Source organism: Protopterus annectens, chromosome 2.part2 (genome assembly GCF_019279795.1).
Source record: "Protopterus annectens isolate FY-2018-M chromosome 2.part2, PAN1.0, whole genome shotgun sequence".
Classification (NCBI taxonomy): Eukaryota; Metazoa; Chordata; order Ceratodontiformes; family Protopteridae; genus Protopterus; species Protopterus annectens.
Genome location: NC_056730.1, coordinates 252,550,745 through 252,568,787, shown reverse-complemented (window position 1 = coordinate 252,568,787; position 18,043 = coordinate 252,550,745).

Sequence of the window (18,043 nt, the reverse complement as noted above, 5' to 3'; positions counted from 1 at the left end):
TAGCTTGAGGCCATGGCTCTGGCACCAGTTGTCTGTTTCAATGAGGCCCTTTTGGAGGATGCTTGTGTCGGCTGGAGAGTCAATTATGGTGCCCAGTTTGCAGTCATCTGCAAACTTGGTCAGCCACAGTCCTTCCGTGGTGGCCTGTACCTCCAAGAAATATATACCGAACAAGAGAGGTCCCAGGACTGAGCCTTGTGGGATGCCACTTGTAACTGGTTTGGAGTCTAACAAGGCTCCAGCAATTCTAACCATGTGGGTTCAGTCCTTGAGCCAATTTACAACCCATCTAGTGACATAGGGGTTTATATTTAAGCTGGAGAGCTTATCTATAATGCCCGAGTGGGGTATTGCATCAAAGGCTTTTGCGAGGTCCAGGTAGGCTGTGTGGACCACCTTCCCCTCGTCAATGGCCTTGCTGACTGTTTCAATGAAATCGACCATGTTTAAGAGGCAGGATCTGCCCTTAACAAAGCCGAACTGGGTAGGATCCAGTGTCTGTAGGTCCCCAATATCTTTATTTATGAGGTCCATGATGATCCTTTCCATAGCTTTGCAGACCAAGCTAGTCAGGCTTATGGGGTGATCGTTTCCAGGATCCGTTGAGGCACCACCTTTGTGGAAAGGGGCCACTGTTGCTGTACGCCACTCTTTGGGTACATATCCTGTAGTAAGGCTTAGATTGAACAGTAGTTTTATGTTTGGGTTTAGCTCTTCTTAGAGTTTATGTAGGACGCAGCCCGGGACACTGTCTGGTCCCATTGATGCTGTGTTTTTTGCTTTGGAGAGGGCGGCTCTTACCTGAGCATCTGAGATGTCAGGGCGGGCAGCACTCTGCTGGGATAGATATTTGCCCTTTTGGTGGGGAGGGAGGGGGAGTTTGCACTGAACCTGTCAGCTAGGATGTTGGCAATGTCTGTGGGTTTGGTGTATTTTTTGTCATTTTGGACTAATTCTGAGCATATCTGGGAATTCTCACTCAGGTTCCTAACATAACTAAAGAAAGCCTTGTGATTATCCTTAGTGTCCTGTGCAATTTTTCTCTTGAAGCTGGCCTTAGACAATTTTATGAGTGCCTGTAGTTTTTTGCTAATACTGATCAGAGATGCCTTCCCTTTTTGGGATTTTGCTCTATCATGTAGTAGCTTCCTCCTTCTATTGTATAGTTTGTTTATGGCTGGTGTCCACCAGACAGGACGTCTGCCTTCAGAGGATTGGGTCTTGGTTTTATTTGGGATTGCATGATCCATGCATTCTTGAAGGTGTTCCTAGAATGTGTTTATAAAGGATTCTGCGTTCTGGGCTGTATTTTCCACAGGCCCGGGAACTTTGAAGGATTCCACCTCGGTTTTGAGGAGTGTGAAATTTGCTTTAGAGAAGTTTTTCACTGTGGTTTTCTGGGCAGGGGGTGGGGTCGGGATGTGAATATCCAGTGAGATTAGTTAATGGTCTGATCTTATCAGTGAGGGATACACTTCTGGTATGGAGCATAAAGTCCCCATGTTGGTGATGATCAGGTCCAGTATGTTTTCCCCTCTTGTGGGAGTGGTAACAAGTTGTTCCATAGCATTTGAGTTTATAAATTCTAGGAACCTTTGGGCTAGGGTGTTGGAGCTAGATTAATGCTCCCAGTCTACGTTTGGGTAGTTGAAGTCACCCAATATAATGGTTTTTGGAGAGACCTTCATATTTTCCAGTGTTCTCAGGAAGGCCGAGTGGGGTTCCTGGGTATGGGAGGGTGGTCTGTAGCAGGCTATAAACTGGAAGGCAGTTTTACCCACTGTTAGTTACACATGAATAGTCTCTGATGCTTCGTGCTGTGCCACCAACCTGGAGGTGTGGGTATCTTTGATGAATATTGATACTCCCCCTCCTTTTGTGGTTTGGTCCAAGTTTTGGAATGAAAAGCATGGTATGAGGTATAACCTGGTCATGCTGGGGTGCTCTCTGAAGCCTTGAACCAGATTTCTGTTACTGCACAGATATCGATGTTCTCCATGCTAAGGAGAGTTTTGAGTGCGCGCATCTTGAGGTTTAGACTTCTGGCGTTGAGTAGCATTACTCTTAGTTTCTTATCCCTTGTGATACCTACGGAGGTGGGTTTGTCTTTTGAGCCTTGCCTAAAAAAGGCACTATGGGGGTGGCAAGAGCCTTTGCCAATATCCAAAAGCCCAGGGGTGACAGGTGCAAGCCATCCCTAGCAAAGCATTGTGGCTTATTGAGCATGTCATCCCAGGCTGGCAGGCATTGGATCCCCTTTGAATGACACCAATACTTAAGCCAATTGTTGAAATTGATCATCTTGTCTTCATATTGTGGCATCATTCTTGGTGAGGGTAAGATGCTACTCAAGGTCAGGGTCATACCGGCCTGGGCTACATGCTCAGAGAGCTCCTCTATGTCTCTTTTCATGTAGTCCAGGGAGGTACGTCTCAGGTCATTCACACCAGCATGGACAATGACTGAGTCATATTTGTACTTGCCTTGGAGTGACCTGAGTGCTTGTGTTATTTGGCAGATCCTAGCGCCCGACAGGCAGCTCACCATGACCTTCTCCTTGTTCAGCCTGGTGAGTGGTACGTCAGTGTGCCTGATGATAGAGTCACCTATTACAAATGTATCAGGTGTGTTGTTTAGCCTTAAGGGCTGTGACTGTTCAGCACACTGGCTTTGTGAGCTATGCATTGCACATGTTTTGTTTTGGGGTAGCGGTTGCTTGGGTGTCTGCTTTGGAGGTCTCTGCTGCTTAGGCAGATTTTTATTTAGAGCCTCCGAGTATGTTTTTGTGTGTTTGGTTTGCTGTTGTGGTAGGTCTATGTGAGACTGGAATTGTAGTGAGTGTGGTTTCCTTCTCCTCCTGACTGGTTACGCCAGTACTGAGTTGAGAGAGCTTAGCCTCCAGTTTGGCTATATGGTTGCATCTCTCACATGTGTTGGAATTTGTTGGGAGGAGGAGAGGGTTGTCTGTGTACATGAGGCAGTTGTAACATTGCCTCAAGATTCCCAGATTCACCAGCTGGACCGGAGAGGAGATTGACAACTGACCTTTGGACATGCTAGAATAGTATTGGGAATTCCTTTATAATTGAAAAAAGGGCCAATGGGGAACAAGGTACTCAAGGGGAGTTTGTGAGGGTGTAGTGCTTTTAATTTTTTAGTGCTGACTTATATAATTGCTTTAGTGAGCAAGTGCCAGGTAACTTAAATGCAATGTGTTACAGGTAACTTAAATGCAAAAACGACAAACAGTAACTTTCTTTCAAGTGAAACAAGGAAATAAGTACAGTAAGCAATGCAGATATCACTAGGATCCACAGAAGCGCTGAAAAGCTGCGTTTTAGGTGGAATTAGCTTTTCAGGGAAATAACAAGCAAACAAACAACAAGCATACAAACAAAGCTAGATTCAGCATGGCTGGATCTAGTCTATGCTGCAGCAAACAAGGTGTACCAATTTCAGTAAGTAACAGTTCAAATATGCAGGCACTATAAGTCTTTAATCAGAAATTCCCAGCTCAGAAGGGCGGAGTCCAGCCTCTCCTCCCACAAGAGTGCAGTCCACGAACCTTCTTAATGTAAAATAACTGGCCTGAAGTCCAAGTGCTTAAAACAGAACTAATACACTTTTAGAATAACAGACACTGAGCCATCAATCAGCAGTTACCAACTTAAAAGGTTGTAAGCTACCTGTCCTGCCACCACAGTGTAGGCCACAAACCTTCCTAATGTAAAGCAACTGGTCTGTTTTTCTGCATTTAGTATAATGTTGTTGTTGTGTCTTTTGGCTTTTCCCAGTTAGGGGTCACCACAGTGGAACTCCGGTCCACTAATGATTAGCAGTTTATTTTTGCGTACCGAGTTGCCAGCCCTGAAGCACAACCTTCAATGAAGGTACACCCATTCATGCATGTCTCCATGCAGAAAATGCTCTAGCTGAGAGTCGAACCAGACAGGGTCTTACTGTGAGGCGACAATGCTACCGGTGCACCACCACCACAGGTTATTTAGTATAATGTAATGTAGTAATGTCAATATTCAATAATTCTCCAGAAGACCACAAATATATGAGAAGAGACCAAACATATGAGGTGAAACTCTAGATATTCTGTGAAAAATCAGGACAGTTGACAGGTATGCAAACTGTCAGTCTGTTGGTGGTGTAACATTACCAACCTCTGTCACATATTTAGTACTGCAGACAGCTGGGGAATGCTGTGAACATTTTGATTGAAGTGCAGTATTGCAGAAACAAGGGCTGATGTTAATGTCTGTAACATACAAAATCCTGGACTGGAGCACAGGTATGTGTGGCCTGGAGTCACTTTATCAGTACTAACATCCCACTGGGCATGCCCAGGCACTTAGTTCAAATGAACACAATTACACTTAGTTAAAATGAGCACAGTTATGTTGCCCTTGCATCAAAATGAGCTGTTATGTATAAATGTCTGGACATACAGACATATGCATATACATATCAGTCTGTCACTATCTCTCTCTCACATGCATAGTACATCTATCACTATGTAGTATCAAAAAGATGTATACAGATATATATATATATATATATATATATATATATATATATATATATATATATACATATAGCTATATATATTAAAATGAGACATACACTCCCCCATATATCTACATAACACACATGCATAGCATACACACACACACACACACACACACACACACACAGAGCTACATTTATGTATGCATCACTGTTATATACAAAAATATGTGTGTGGATGTTTGTTTTGTCTGACATACCCTAATAATGGTGAATAAATTGGCACTATAACACAGCCGTACTGTTGCTCAAAGTATCCAAACTAAGGGCACAACAGTACATAATCCACTTACTTACAGACCCCTGTGCCTGTTGGATTTCACCATGTAGACGGACACAGGTCAGCAGGTAATGTAATGTATAATGTTGTGAACACATGTATGGACAGGGTACATTGTCCCTGCCCACAAGTTCACCTACGTAACTGCAAGCAGCCACATATGAACATACTGGTAACTGTAAACATATTGTTAGGATAAAAACACTTATGTCACTGCTAGGATATTAGATGCAGATAACAGTACAAAGTATTATCACTCTGCAGGCCACAGATGCTGTTCAACACAAGTCTAGTTTGTGTAATGCACAAGTACGGTGCCTGCAATCACATATACAACAGACTTTATCTGTGGTGCGTGCGATAAGTACCCTGTTCTGTAGTGTATAAGACTAGATAGGTAGGGGTTCTAATCTCACTCCAGCCCACTTGGTGTGTGTGTGTGTGTGTGTGTGTGTGTGTGTGTGTGTGTGTGTGTGTGTGTGTGTGTGTGTGTGTGTGTTTATTCCCCTGCAAAACAATGGGCACGATCTTATGAGCTATCCACCTGCAATGGTTATGCACTTTTTGGATCTGTAACTTGCTGCTGTCTTCCAAACTGCCCTCTTGTACAAAGCTTAATGATGTCAGCCACTTTAAGATTGCCAGCTGACAAGCTGTGGCACATGTGGTAAGTACTGAGATCTATAGTGTATAAGACTAGATAGGTGAGAGTTCTAATCTCACTCCAGTCCACTTGGTACATGTGTGTATGTATATATATATATATATATATATATATATATATATATATACCATAACCTACCCATCAGTAGTGTTTTGCAGTGTTTTATTTGTAGCAGGAAGTGATGTGGCCTACCCCAAAGGACTGACCAAACAAGGCCTGCTTATGTCATGAAGCATAATATACCCTAAACTGATAGTACTAGGAGACATGAGGTGTGTTGCATGCGACATGTACTGTGATCTGTAGTATGTAGCATTTCATAGGCAAGTGTTCATATCTACATACAGCCAACTTGCAATACGTGTTTGCCTTGGTATGCCCTGTACGCAGTGATTGGAAATGGTGCTAGTCTCAATGTAGCCATGTTTGTGTGTGAGCCTGGTAAAGCTTTGTACATCATTTTATTGAACCATAGGATGTTTAAACTGAACTAGAATAATGACCATACAGCCCTCATGATCATAGACATCCTCATACCCTTAGTTACAGGATCAACACATATTGCCCCCAGTCCAAAAGGGACACAGGCAGACACCCTGTGTTGAGATGATGGTCACAAAGCCAATCCGACAGATAGCATGTGCTGAGATGCAGTGAGGTACTCTGTGTGCCATTAGGCATGTTCTGTTCCAAGGGTGTGTTTCAGTCTGCTAGACAAATCTCTCCCACAAGCATGTAGTAATAATGTCACATACTAGGTTAATGTCCTTTCAGTGAGTCATCCATCTATTATGCTTCCTACAGATGGGCATCATATGCAATCAAGCAAGGTCACACATTTCCCTGTATGTAAGGCACAGACCACCTCTGAGTAGTCTATACGCCACATGCGACAATGACAATCATTGCAGAAAATCCCCATTGAACACATTCCCTTGTGAGGGACAATACTGTTGTGGGCAGTTGCCAGTATTGCTAGAAAAGGTATGTCAACAAGTGGCCATTGCACTCAGATATTGGTATAAATGAAAACAGTCAATGTTCCGTGCTATAGCCAAAGTCAACCAGTCCAAAATAAAACACTAAACAAGAAAAAAGAAAAAAGACTGGCTCGACACCACTATGTGAATAAAAGTACTTTTTATTAAACTTTTATTCACATAGCGGTGTCGAGCCAGTCTTTTTTCTTTTTTCAGATATTGGTATGTTGAGGGAAGGGTACGTGGAGGTTATGTGTATGTCACTTACTGGTGACTGTCACCTCAGCTATGCCATATGATCCCTGCCATACCACTGTAGAGACATGGTGATCTGAAGCACATTAGGTGTAAACCTGTGTGGCTAGGTTTGTGTGGTCTTTCTTTCACCCCTAAGTATGTACAGCACATGTTACAAATGCTGTGTTACTTACCAGGTACATAGGTCTACCTGATGGACATGATATTACACATATTTTCACTTGGGGTTTATGGCAATTAGTATGTCAACAGGCACTTGTTCATCAATACCATCTTGTAGACTATTGATATAACTCACACACTCTATGAGTGCTCACAATGTACAGGCATCAGCCAACATTGTTAGCCACAGTCATTCAGTAGTTGCGTGTATTGCGGTTACTTGGATTCCAAGCAGTAGAGGACCCAGGACTGTGCCCTGTTGAGCACTGCAGCTTACAGATCATGTATTGGAGGCAGATGTCCCTATGTTGTGTATGTGTGCCAACAATGGACCACTTAGTGACACCTACAATGACAGTATCATGGAGGGTGCTTTTTAAATGTTACCTTTGCAGTGTATATAGTCAAATGGCTTGGCTCAGTCTGGGAGTTGTACATCCTGATGTACCCTCACCAAGGTCCTTGTCGACTGCCTCAGAAGTGTCTACCATGTTTAAAAGTCATGATCTCCCTGTCACACATCCAAACTGTGTACAGTCAACAGTATGTAGATCACATATATGTGTGCTGAGCAGCTCCATGATGATTGTCCGTATGGGCATACAGATATGTACATGTAGATAAAGCGATCTATAGTTATGTTGGTCAGTGGATGCACCACCTCTGTGCAAGGGTGGAACAGTTGCAATTGACCACTCAGTTGGAGTGCAGCCAGTGGTGTCAGTATGACTGCAAGGATTTCCCAATGGTGTTAATAATACTTGTGAGATCACATGTGGGATGCAACCTGGAATGTTAGCATGTGCAATAGATGCTGTGTATGGTCCATTGAGAGGCCAGTTAGAAACTGCTCTGTGCATGTGGGAGTTATGGGACAGGTTTTTGGAATGTCTTATGTCACATGTGGTAGGGGACAAGGGAGTGTAGTTGACGCAGATGGTTTGGGAGTACAGGTTAGGTATGAGAACAGATATGTGCCATCATGATGTCTGAGGTCAGCAACATTCAGGCCTGTCCTTTGAGGTTACACATATGACTACACTGTGCACTATGGTTCTGCTTTGTGTGGGTGGCTAATGTTGTCACTTACCATGTCTACACAACATTACAACACTATGTGCTTCATTAAGCTGAGAAGGTTGTGCCTGCATGTTAGGGGGACACCATCTGTCACATAGCAATGTCCACCTGTAATCGCACAGAATGCTAATGGCAGTTGTCCAATGCTCAAGTGTGGTAATCCATGATGAGCCTGTGTCCCACCTGTCCTGTACAGCCAAACTAATGCAGTTGTAATGCTGCTAATATAATGCATGTGTGTAGAGCTCTGCATACCTGCCAGCATACCTCTCAACCTCCTAGATCAAAAACTCTGGACAAAGCCTAAAATGATGGGGGGACAAATAGGGGCATATTTTAAATATTTCTCTTACAAACTTAGATAGTTGACAGTATAATAGGTTTAGCATTAGCATGAATTTTCTGAAGGATTTCAAGTCTTAAACTCAAATGTTTGTCATTATTTAATGACTTCAATCCTCAGGTATTTGCCAGAAAGGTACAGATTTTAGGAGGAACACATCAAAAATATGAGGTGAAAATCTGTACAGTTGAGAGGTATGCCTGCCTGCCCCATCTGCAGGGGGATGTGCAATCATGAAGTGTCACCCATCCCACAGGAGATCATACATGGTTTTCATCACATATATGTCTGTATTGTCTGCAAGGGAGAGGTATGTGCTGGTAGTTCCAAAGAACATGATCTGTGGCCAGATCCCACTAGGTAGGACCTCACATTGGGATGGCTGCAGTAGTCACACATATTGGTAAACACGTGATTCAGTACATTGATTCCCTATGTGGGGATGTCATGGCACTGCTCCAAGGCATTTTAGGTAAGAACCTTGACCATCCTTTGGGCAAGTGAGCCACAGTATGACTAAGCAATACAGTGCGTCATATTACACTTCCCTAACATGCTTGTCTGTGCTCTGTACAGACACCTTGCATGGTTCTCTTCCTGCAACATGCTGGAAGTAACTGCAATACTTACATGCACAGAGGACAAATAGCATGTAGTACAAAGCAGTGTCCCCAGATCTTGGAGTCCTGTCACCTAAAATGCCATGATAGGGATTAGCATGGATATGAACACTACCACTGTCATACGCCTACTGAAACTGGATCAAACACTGTTACCTTTGCTGAAGGCCAGATCATGCCTACTGACTGTAACTGGTAGGGCCCATTGACTGCTACACTATACAAAGGATGTCGGACATAAGTCTAACTCCACCAACCATGGCATGACAACATATATGACCATATTAGGCTAGCAGACCATGCTGAAATCTGTGTATGCCATGCACAGAGTGTTATATCAGCTTGTGGGTAAGCAAGTGTCTGACAGTCATACTTAGGGAACATAGTAGTGGGAGACCTATGCTGCAATGATGCCATTCACCAGTGGAGTTCATTATTGGCATACCCTTTCTACCTATTCCCTCTCTGCAGTCGCAGCCACTGTCACTAACCTCTGATGGAGTACATTAGCAGGTGAGTGCATATCAGGAGCAGTCACAAAATCTCACACAGAACCAACAGTTATCCAGGATGGCCTAAGACACAGTTAGTTGTTGTCTGAGCCACTTGCAATTACTAAATGCCAATGATGGCACAATACTATCCAGTGGGGATTTATCCACCCCTGCAAAATATTGTAGTGTCCGCACACCACACACATTTCAGCCATTACACATGAAGTTATGGAAACAGAGAGCAATGTAGCCTTTGACTGTCACTGGGTGGAAAGATGTGAATGCATTCACTGTTGTACAACAAATACCAACAGGTTTGGGATGTACATCCCAGACTGTCACTGGTATACTGAATGTGACAGTTATCACAACTAACATTGTGTGAACCCTTGCCATTTCACCACACAGGCATATCGTACAACTGTAGCAGCCACACAGGTTCCATGGTACACCAATACACAGTGTAGATAACATGTCCTATGGAGTCCATGCCATGACCGTACATGTGTAGTCTGTCTCTGAAATGCTTTGGAGGGGAGGTTTATGGCTCCATACAGGGAGGTGTCAGTTCCCACTGTGCACCTCCTGCATATCCATGACAGGACTAACACATGTCTCACCTGCTATACACACCAACAACATCAGTGTGGTATGCATAGTACATGCTGGTGAGACAGGTATATAACACAGGCAGTACACCCTACATGAAACAGGCCTCCCATGCATCTAAAGCACAAATCTGCTGTGACACACACCATGTGCAGGTTACACATTGGGATGGAGAACATCACAAGCATAACTGCTGTCAGGCAACTGTTGGTACTGGACACAGGATATATATAGATGGGTCATCTCCATCAGCACAGCTTGTAGATGTGTTAGTTCCTAAAACCCTGGTGGCACTTATCAAGGGTATCAGACCTTCTCACATATTAGGGATGCATGAGTATGCTGAACATGGCCATTGTTCTTGTTAGCCTGTTATACACATATGAACCTATGCAGCCATGCACTTATAGTGCTATACCTTGCTGACGACATATTACTGCTGTGCACACATGCCATCCTGTGCTGTTATACTTCTGCTGTGTATCCATAGGTTATCCCAACAGACTCCTGTAACAGAAGCATAAACATGCCCATGACACACCTGTCATTGTGTAACTATACAGCCAATACAGCATCATATAACATAAGGTAAACAAATGTATGTGGTGTACTCATGATAAATGCCAGCATTCAGCATCTGTCGGTAACTATGACGAGTGGCATGGTTTACCAGCACTGCATTACACAAGTACATGTTAACTAATATAATCACTCTCTGCATCAGACACATAGCTTCATTTCCCTGCATCAGTGGCAAGGATGACAGTGATGTGGCACAGGTATCATCACTTGCAAAGGGTGCTGTTTGGGGGTGCAGGAGGCCTTGGCTGACCCAAAGAGTAGACAGCATGTGTGTGTGAGTCAGAATGGGAGCATGTAAGATGGACCTTGGAGAGGTGCCTTGTGTGTCTGTACGTAACCGGCAATTGAAAGTGGTGTGTGAGTGTGCAAGTGTACACAGTTAAGCTCAGTGCTAGCCCTATACATATGTATGTTGGACAGGTTTGGACTGCACAAAGTAAAGTTGACAGTTCAATATCTCTGGCCCCAAACATGGGAACTAGCTCTTCCAGGAGTTGCAGTGACACCACCATGCCCAAGGTCAGAAGTGGTGCTAGTACCTGACAGTGACTGCTGTCTGCCTGAACCATATCCCCCATGGGACCACGCAGTACCACAAGCTCATAGCCTGCCACATCATGGTGTGGACAGCACACTCCCCTCTATAGCACTGGATGTACTGCCAATATGGGAGAGTGAGGGTGCATGGCCGCATGGACTCTCAACTCCAACCAAACTTTCCAGCACAAACAATGTGCAGTCCAAGACTGATGCTGTCTCAGCCCACCATCTGTCCACTGCATCATTGAACAGATCCAGGGTGTCCCCAATGCAGAGGAAGCAGTCATGGATGTCAGACTGTGCTGTATCCATAACCCTAAATATACATCTGGAGTCCCATTCAAAACATGCCTGTGCCTTCATGACAGCCCAAAACATGCACAGCATGACCCATGATGTGACACCTGTAACAGGTGGTTGATGGACAGCAGGCCTCCTACAAGCACCCCCTGTCAATCTGCCTGTGTGGGACCTTGCCAGCTTTCTGGCTATGGCCAGTGTCTACACTCACTGGAGCCATAGCTACCACACTTTCCTGTTCAATGTCCCTACCCTCTGACTGTCCAATATCTGTGGCCTCTGGGGACAGGGTATTTGTGGGCATACAGACTTTGTGCAATAACAATGGGGGCAGAAGAGAGATGTCTAACTCTGGGCACATTGAGCCCCTGACACCCCCACCTGTGCCTCACTGTGGGCACCATCAACATCAGAGTCCGAAGAGACACTAATAACAGGTTGTGTAGGGGACAGACACAAACCCCCATGGTCACCTGCAATAAGAAAGAAAAAAGTAGTACATTAATATCTGCACTATTGTGTATGAAAGGTCTCTAAGACTCATAATAATGAAGACCCACAACTAGATTAGCAGTCAAACCACTTTCTTCTCTGCTTTTGTCCACAAAATACTTTCTCAGAACAAAATACAAATTCAGCTCAGGACCTTTATAGCAATCACTCGAAGTAAATCAAGTAAAACATAACCAGTAATATTTACCTTTTAATTAATCAGTATGCCACTATACTTGAAAAAACAACACATAAGAACCCAGTACAATTATCTTAATAGATATATGGGAATACACATTTCACTGTCTAATGTATTTACCTTCAACCTGTTGTATTTTAAAAAGCATTTTAGATTCATTGTCTCATTTAAACCAGGTGCCTTATCTGTTCTTAATTGTAACTGCCAAAGTGAATCTGTTTGTTGAACTACACTGCTGTGACTACCACTTCTAGAAACCTTAGGTACCTGTTCCAGACTGGAATTTAAAAACATTATACGCTGTTTGCACACATAGCTATGTGTATATAGGGCATTATTCTGGTCTTTAACCATACTAGAATATAATTGTTCCTTAACAAACCAAGTGTCATGCTTACCAGGAGTAAGACCATGACCTTGGGCAATACATGACAGTCCTGTAAAAAGTTGAGGATGGAGTAATGTCAGTACTACCGCATGCTGCAGCACAACAAGGTAATACGTCCATGTATCTCACATTTACAGTAGCCACTGAGTTACTTGTTGTATTGGTCACAATCTGAGTATGCGCGTATAACTGAGGCTAACCACCCCAAAAAGAAAAAACACATGACACCCACATAAAAGTATCTACAACTTGACACACTGACTGCTACAGACCAGTGGAGGGCTGGCAGTGTCATGGAGGTGGTTGCCACAGTTTCCATAGCTGATCACAGTACGCTTACGTGCACGCTCCTCAGCTATGGAAACTTTGGCACCCATGATGTATGGTGTGATAGATGCCTGGGAGCTGTTGTGTGTGCCTAGGTATGCTAGGAATTCCTGAGTGGCTGAGAGTGGCTGTTCCTCTGTCAGCCCTCCACTGGTGACAGCACGATCCCTGGCTACATCTGCTGCCCTTCATCATGCAGCATTTATCATGTCGGTTGCCTGGTGTCGAACCTGCTCATGTGTCCCACCCTGCTGGCCCATGCCATTCATATCACAGACAAGGTTGACCCATAATGCAGCCCGCTGTTCCCCTCCTTTGTCTCCCTGTAGATAGTGGGATGTGATGATGTTCCCTTAGTGCTTGCAGTATAATTTCATTCTCCGCATCCGAGAAGAGTGCATGGCATCTATGGTACATAATTCAACAACAAAAGGAGAACACATTACAAGATCACATATGTGGATGTACACTATGTACAGATACAGCAAGTCCAAAATGGCTGGCACTAACCACTACTTGCTCACACATGTCAACTCCATTGTGTGCAAACAAAGTGTGTGGATAGAACTTAGACAGTAGCAATAGTAAGGTATTCCCGTGTGTGCCATGACAACTACTGCTGTATTATTCTACACCTAACACTCAGGTCTACTTTGGTGTATCCCCTATGGGCAACCACTTGATAATATATCATACGAACAGTGCTACATGAATAGCAGTGTGCTATTACAACCACAATAAATGGACAACATGACTAGTGTTCCACAATGACAAAAGACAATGCACCCTTGATGTTTTGTACATACTGTGTAGATGGAAGACAGCAGGACATCACTGACATGTCATTATCACAGTTATAAGAAAGGATTAATGCTGTAATCACTATTCCCTGTAAGTCTATTCACCCATCGGCAACCTGTTGTACTCAAAAACATTTACATACCTGATGGAGTGCAGTACTCCTCTGTTGATATGAGGTGATAGTATAGTTGTCACAATGGCATGGTCTGTGTGAGGAAGATCTCATACAGAATGGTTCCCCATAGCCAGCAGCTTACCTTTTAAACATTCTTTCCAGCAGTAGTTGATTACCTCTAAACCAATCTGTGATTCTGAAATGTAAACTGCACCTTCACTTAGATTAGGGCCCCTTTCTGATATGTTGTGCTGGACATTACTGGGGTGAGGAGACTACATCGTTGCAGAGGGTAGGTCTGGGAGTGCTACAGGCTGCAGCTACTGCTGCAGTAATAGCCATAGGCAGATAGTGTGAAGACTTTGGAGGACAACAAGAACTATCCTGATTAAAGCGGTTCATTAGGTCCAGGGGAAAACAAACCACCCAGTTTAATTATCCACTTTTTCTCTTTATTGTTCAGAATGGAGTGCCAACCAGTTTTATTGCATTTATCTCCTGTGATCCTATCAATGATAGTAAATATAAAATTTGCAGTTGTGTGTGTAAGGACATGGTTGTATACGGATAATTAAACTGGGTGGTTTGTTTTCCCCTAGACTTAATGAACTTTAATCAACCAATGACAAGAACGTATGTTGTTATCTGTAGGTATTTAATGGTGCCTGGTGCTAGTGTACTATATGACTTACACTGAGTAAGGCTGTTTTTTTTTATTTTATGTACCTTTTTGCTCATATGCCATAATTAAATAAGAAGATTTCACACCACTTTGTGCTGACCTGTCTCTTTTTTTCACATGGATTGTCCCTTTTTGGGCCGTATTTGCGAGGGTTCATTTTTCTTTGCATTTGTGGTGTTCCTCATTGTTGCCCTGTGGTGTGGTGCATATTCGACTTTGTGATGGAGGATTTCTTCTCATTCATTCAGCAGATGGTCAGTTGCCACATATATCTTGGCGTGCTCGGATTATAAGGCTGAATACGTTGGATGTTGTTGGGCATACTTTTGTCTTCATTTTCTATTCACCAGTGACTTTTGGGTTACATTTTCAAAACAGAACAGTTCGTGGATTTGGTTGGAAGGATTGTACTGTCATTGCCAGGAAATTAATATGTTTTGTGGCGTTTTTGGGATTTAAGCAGACGAACTTTTGGATCCAACTGTTATACAGTATATATAGTGTGAAGGCGACACATTTGCTTGGCTTGATTCTGGGTTATTTATTTTTGACAGGGACAAGATTGAACTTCGACCATTACATACGGACATGGTGACTATTTAATAAAATAATTATTTGTACTTCTCTATGTGAACTATCATATGTCCAATTTCTTATGTTCATTCATTCTGGACATTTTTGATACATCACTGATACACTAGCTATGTGTCCGCGGTAGTGGTGCTGCGGTAGCATTGTTGCTTCACAGTAACATGCTTTCCAGTTCGACTCTCAGCTAGAGCGTCTTCTGCGTGGAGACATGCGTGAATGGGCATTCCTTCGTTGAAGTTGTGCGTCAGGGCTGGCAACTCGGTACATAAAAATCAACTGCCAATCATTAGCGGACCGGAGTTCCACTGTGGCGACCCCTAACCGGGATAAGCCGAAAGACGCAACAACAACAACTGATACCCCAGCTATGTATGGGGGAAGTGTTTAATCTGGATTTTGGTCATTATTACTTATAGCGGTTACAGCTGAGACTGTTATTTTTTCTCAACATTGCGTCATCTGTATTATAATAATTTTATATCTAATCTTTGTTTCAGTCAGGACCTTGAACAGATCACAGTGAGATACAGTCCGAATTGGCATTGTTCACATAAGTATGTACAGATTTTTTTGATTGGGGAGTTTGAGCTCTATATTTGGGTCTGGTCATTTATGTGTTTCCAAAAGTTGAAAAAAAATGTATGCACATATATATATATATATATATATATATATATATATATATACACACACACACACACACACACACACACACACACACACACATACACACACACACCACATTTTTTTAAATTTAAATAGATGAATGAAGAATTGTGTTAATTATCATCTCATGTTCTCACATAATGTTAGATATTAGTGTGGCATTGGTTTTTCCAGTATGCTATAACTGCAAATACACACTGATATATTTGATTATCTGCAAAGGCTATTATGGCTCCCTTATAATTATTTTTGGTTTCTTTTTACATATGCATATATTCATATATGCTGTTACTAGTTTTCAAATTTGTATTTTTGGGGAGCATAGCATTGCACTGAAATTGTTCTTTGTGTGAGTTGATAACCACATTGGTGGAGGGAGAGTCATCTCAGTATACACAGTGGCTACTATTGTTCCCTTTATGTGGGTCTTTTTACACATAGGACTGGACCTGGTGTAGTGGGGAAGCTATACATAATTTATGTACATTTATGTGAAATAGGTCATATTGTTCTGTATCCCAATGTGGGGGTCTCCCACACAGTTTTTGAACAGACCTTATTCAGGCATTATATATAATTGTTTTTTACTGATACTTTTATGGTTTCTGGTGATTAGGTGTTGACTGTTACATTTATATTAATCATGGATCTTAATATGATCTTACAAGTTCTTTCAGCTGATAGGAATGATTTGGGGTCTTTGGACTGAGGTCCAACACTAGAGCAAATGAAGTGGCTAATCAAGAGGGGCCAGACAGCACATGTATTTCCATTTTTCCGAAATTAACCAAAAGCATGCAAACATTAAGGACAAATGCTTGGCACTCAGAACTTTTTAAGGCCTACCAAGCAAATGTCATTTCCAGAGGGGCTTTAGAGTCAAGATTCAACCACTAGTTGCCAATATAGATGAGGATTTATCAGAACAATGGTGTCTTGCCCAACAGCTGGCATCTATGTGTTTTGTAGATATATTAATGTTTTATTATGACAGGTCTATTGAGCAATGTATTTCAGAGGTGGTTGGCATTTGTGAAGAAACTAAAAAATATGAAGGACAGCCATGTTATGTCTCTTGTTTGAATCAGCTTAGCAAAGAATTATTGATCTTGGAAAAACATTTAAAAGAAAAGGAAATGCACAAATTCAATAGGGACATAGGGGATTACCAAAAAGGGAAACCCTTTGGGGTAACCAAGAATGTAAAATTTGATAATCTAGACAGAAAGCAATTTAAGAGAAAAAGACCCAAGTCCATTCTTAAGAAATTCAGAACCCCTCAGACTGGAACATCAGGGGAGGACTCATCCTCTCCAACAGACTTGGACATGTATCACACTCTAGATTCCCCAATCTCGAAATGAAGTCATCTGGACAACCTTTTAGGGGCAAACTATGTAGGAGAGGTAGAAAACACAGGTCAGGTACACGACATGGAGACATTACTCACAATTATGGTATAGAAATAAATACTACTGAAAACGTGTTGAATATTTCATCTACACCTTTATCTCAAGCTGAATTACAATTGTTAAATAAAGGCCTCAATTTTGTACCAGTCTTTTTTTGTTTCAGAGGATTCTTTTGCCCAAGATGTGACATCGTTTTGTTGCTTATTGAATTTGAGATTGCAATTTGACTTTGTTTCATCTGATGTGGATCACAATGGGTTTAAATTTCATAAATCGTTGTTTATGCCCCCTTTGCACTATAATGTTCTTATGTTTCAGACAACTGTTCTCAAGGATCTACATTTTCACTATAAAGAATTTGGGATTTTGTCACATAATGTCTTAAAGATCAAACAACATGTGATTTTGAACCTTCAAAATAAAAAAAAAATGTGGTTATCTTACCAGCAGATAAGGGTGGATCTGCGGTAGTAATGGATTGGGCCAACTAACATGGGAAAGCTGAAAGATAATTAAGTGATGGCCAATATTATATGCATATGTCCCTGGATCCTAGTCACAGTTTTAAATAACAAATCAATCAATTTCTCCATAATGCTAAAGAAGAAGGAATTATTTCTGCTTCGGTTTTACATCACCTTACTGTGTCTGACTCTCATAAACACTACTTGTATCTATTACCAAAAATTCACAAGAACTTGAATAATCCACCGGGCAGACCAGTTGTTTCAGGCAAAGGTTCACTTACTGAACCATGTTCTCAGTTTCTGACCAAATATTTGAAGCATTTATTAAAATGTGTTAGATCATGAATACAGGACACTATGCAGTTTTGACATATCATTTCTGATGTGCAATTAGAGCCTGGGTGTTTAATATATAC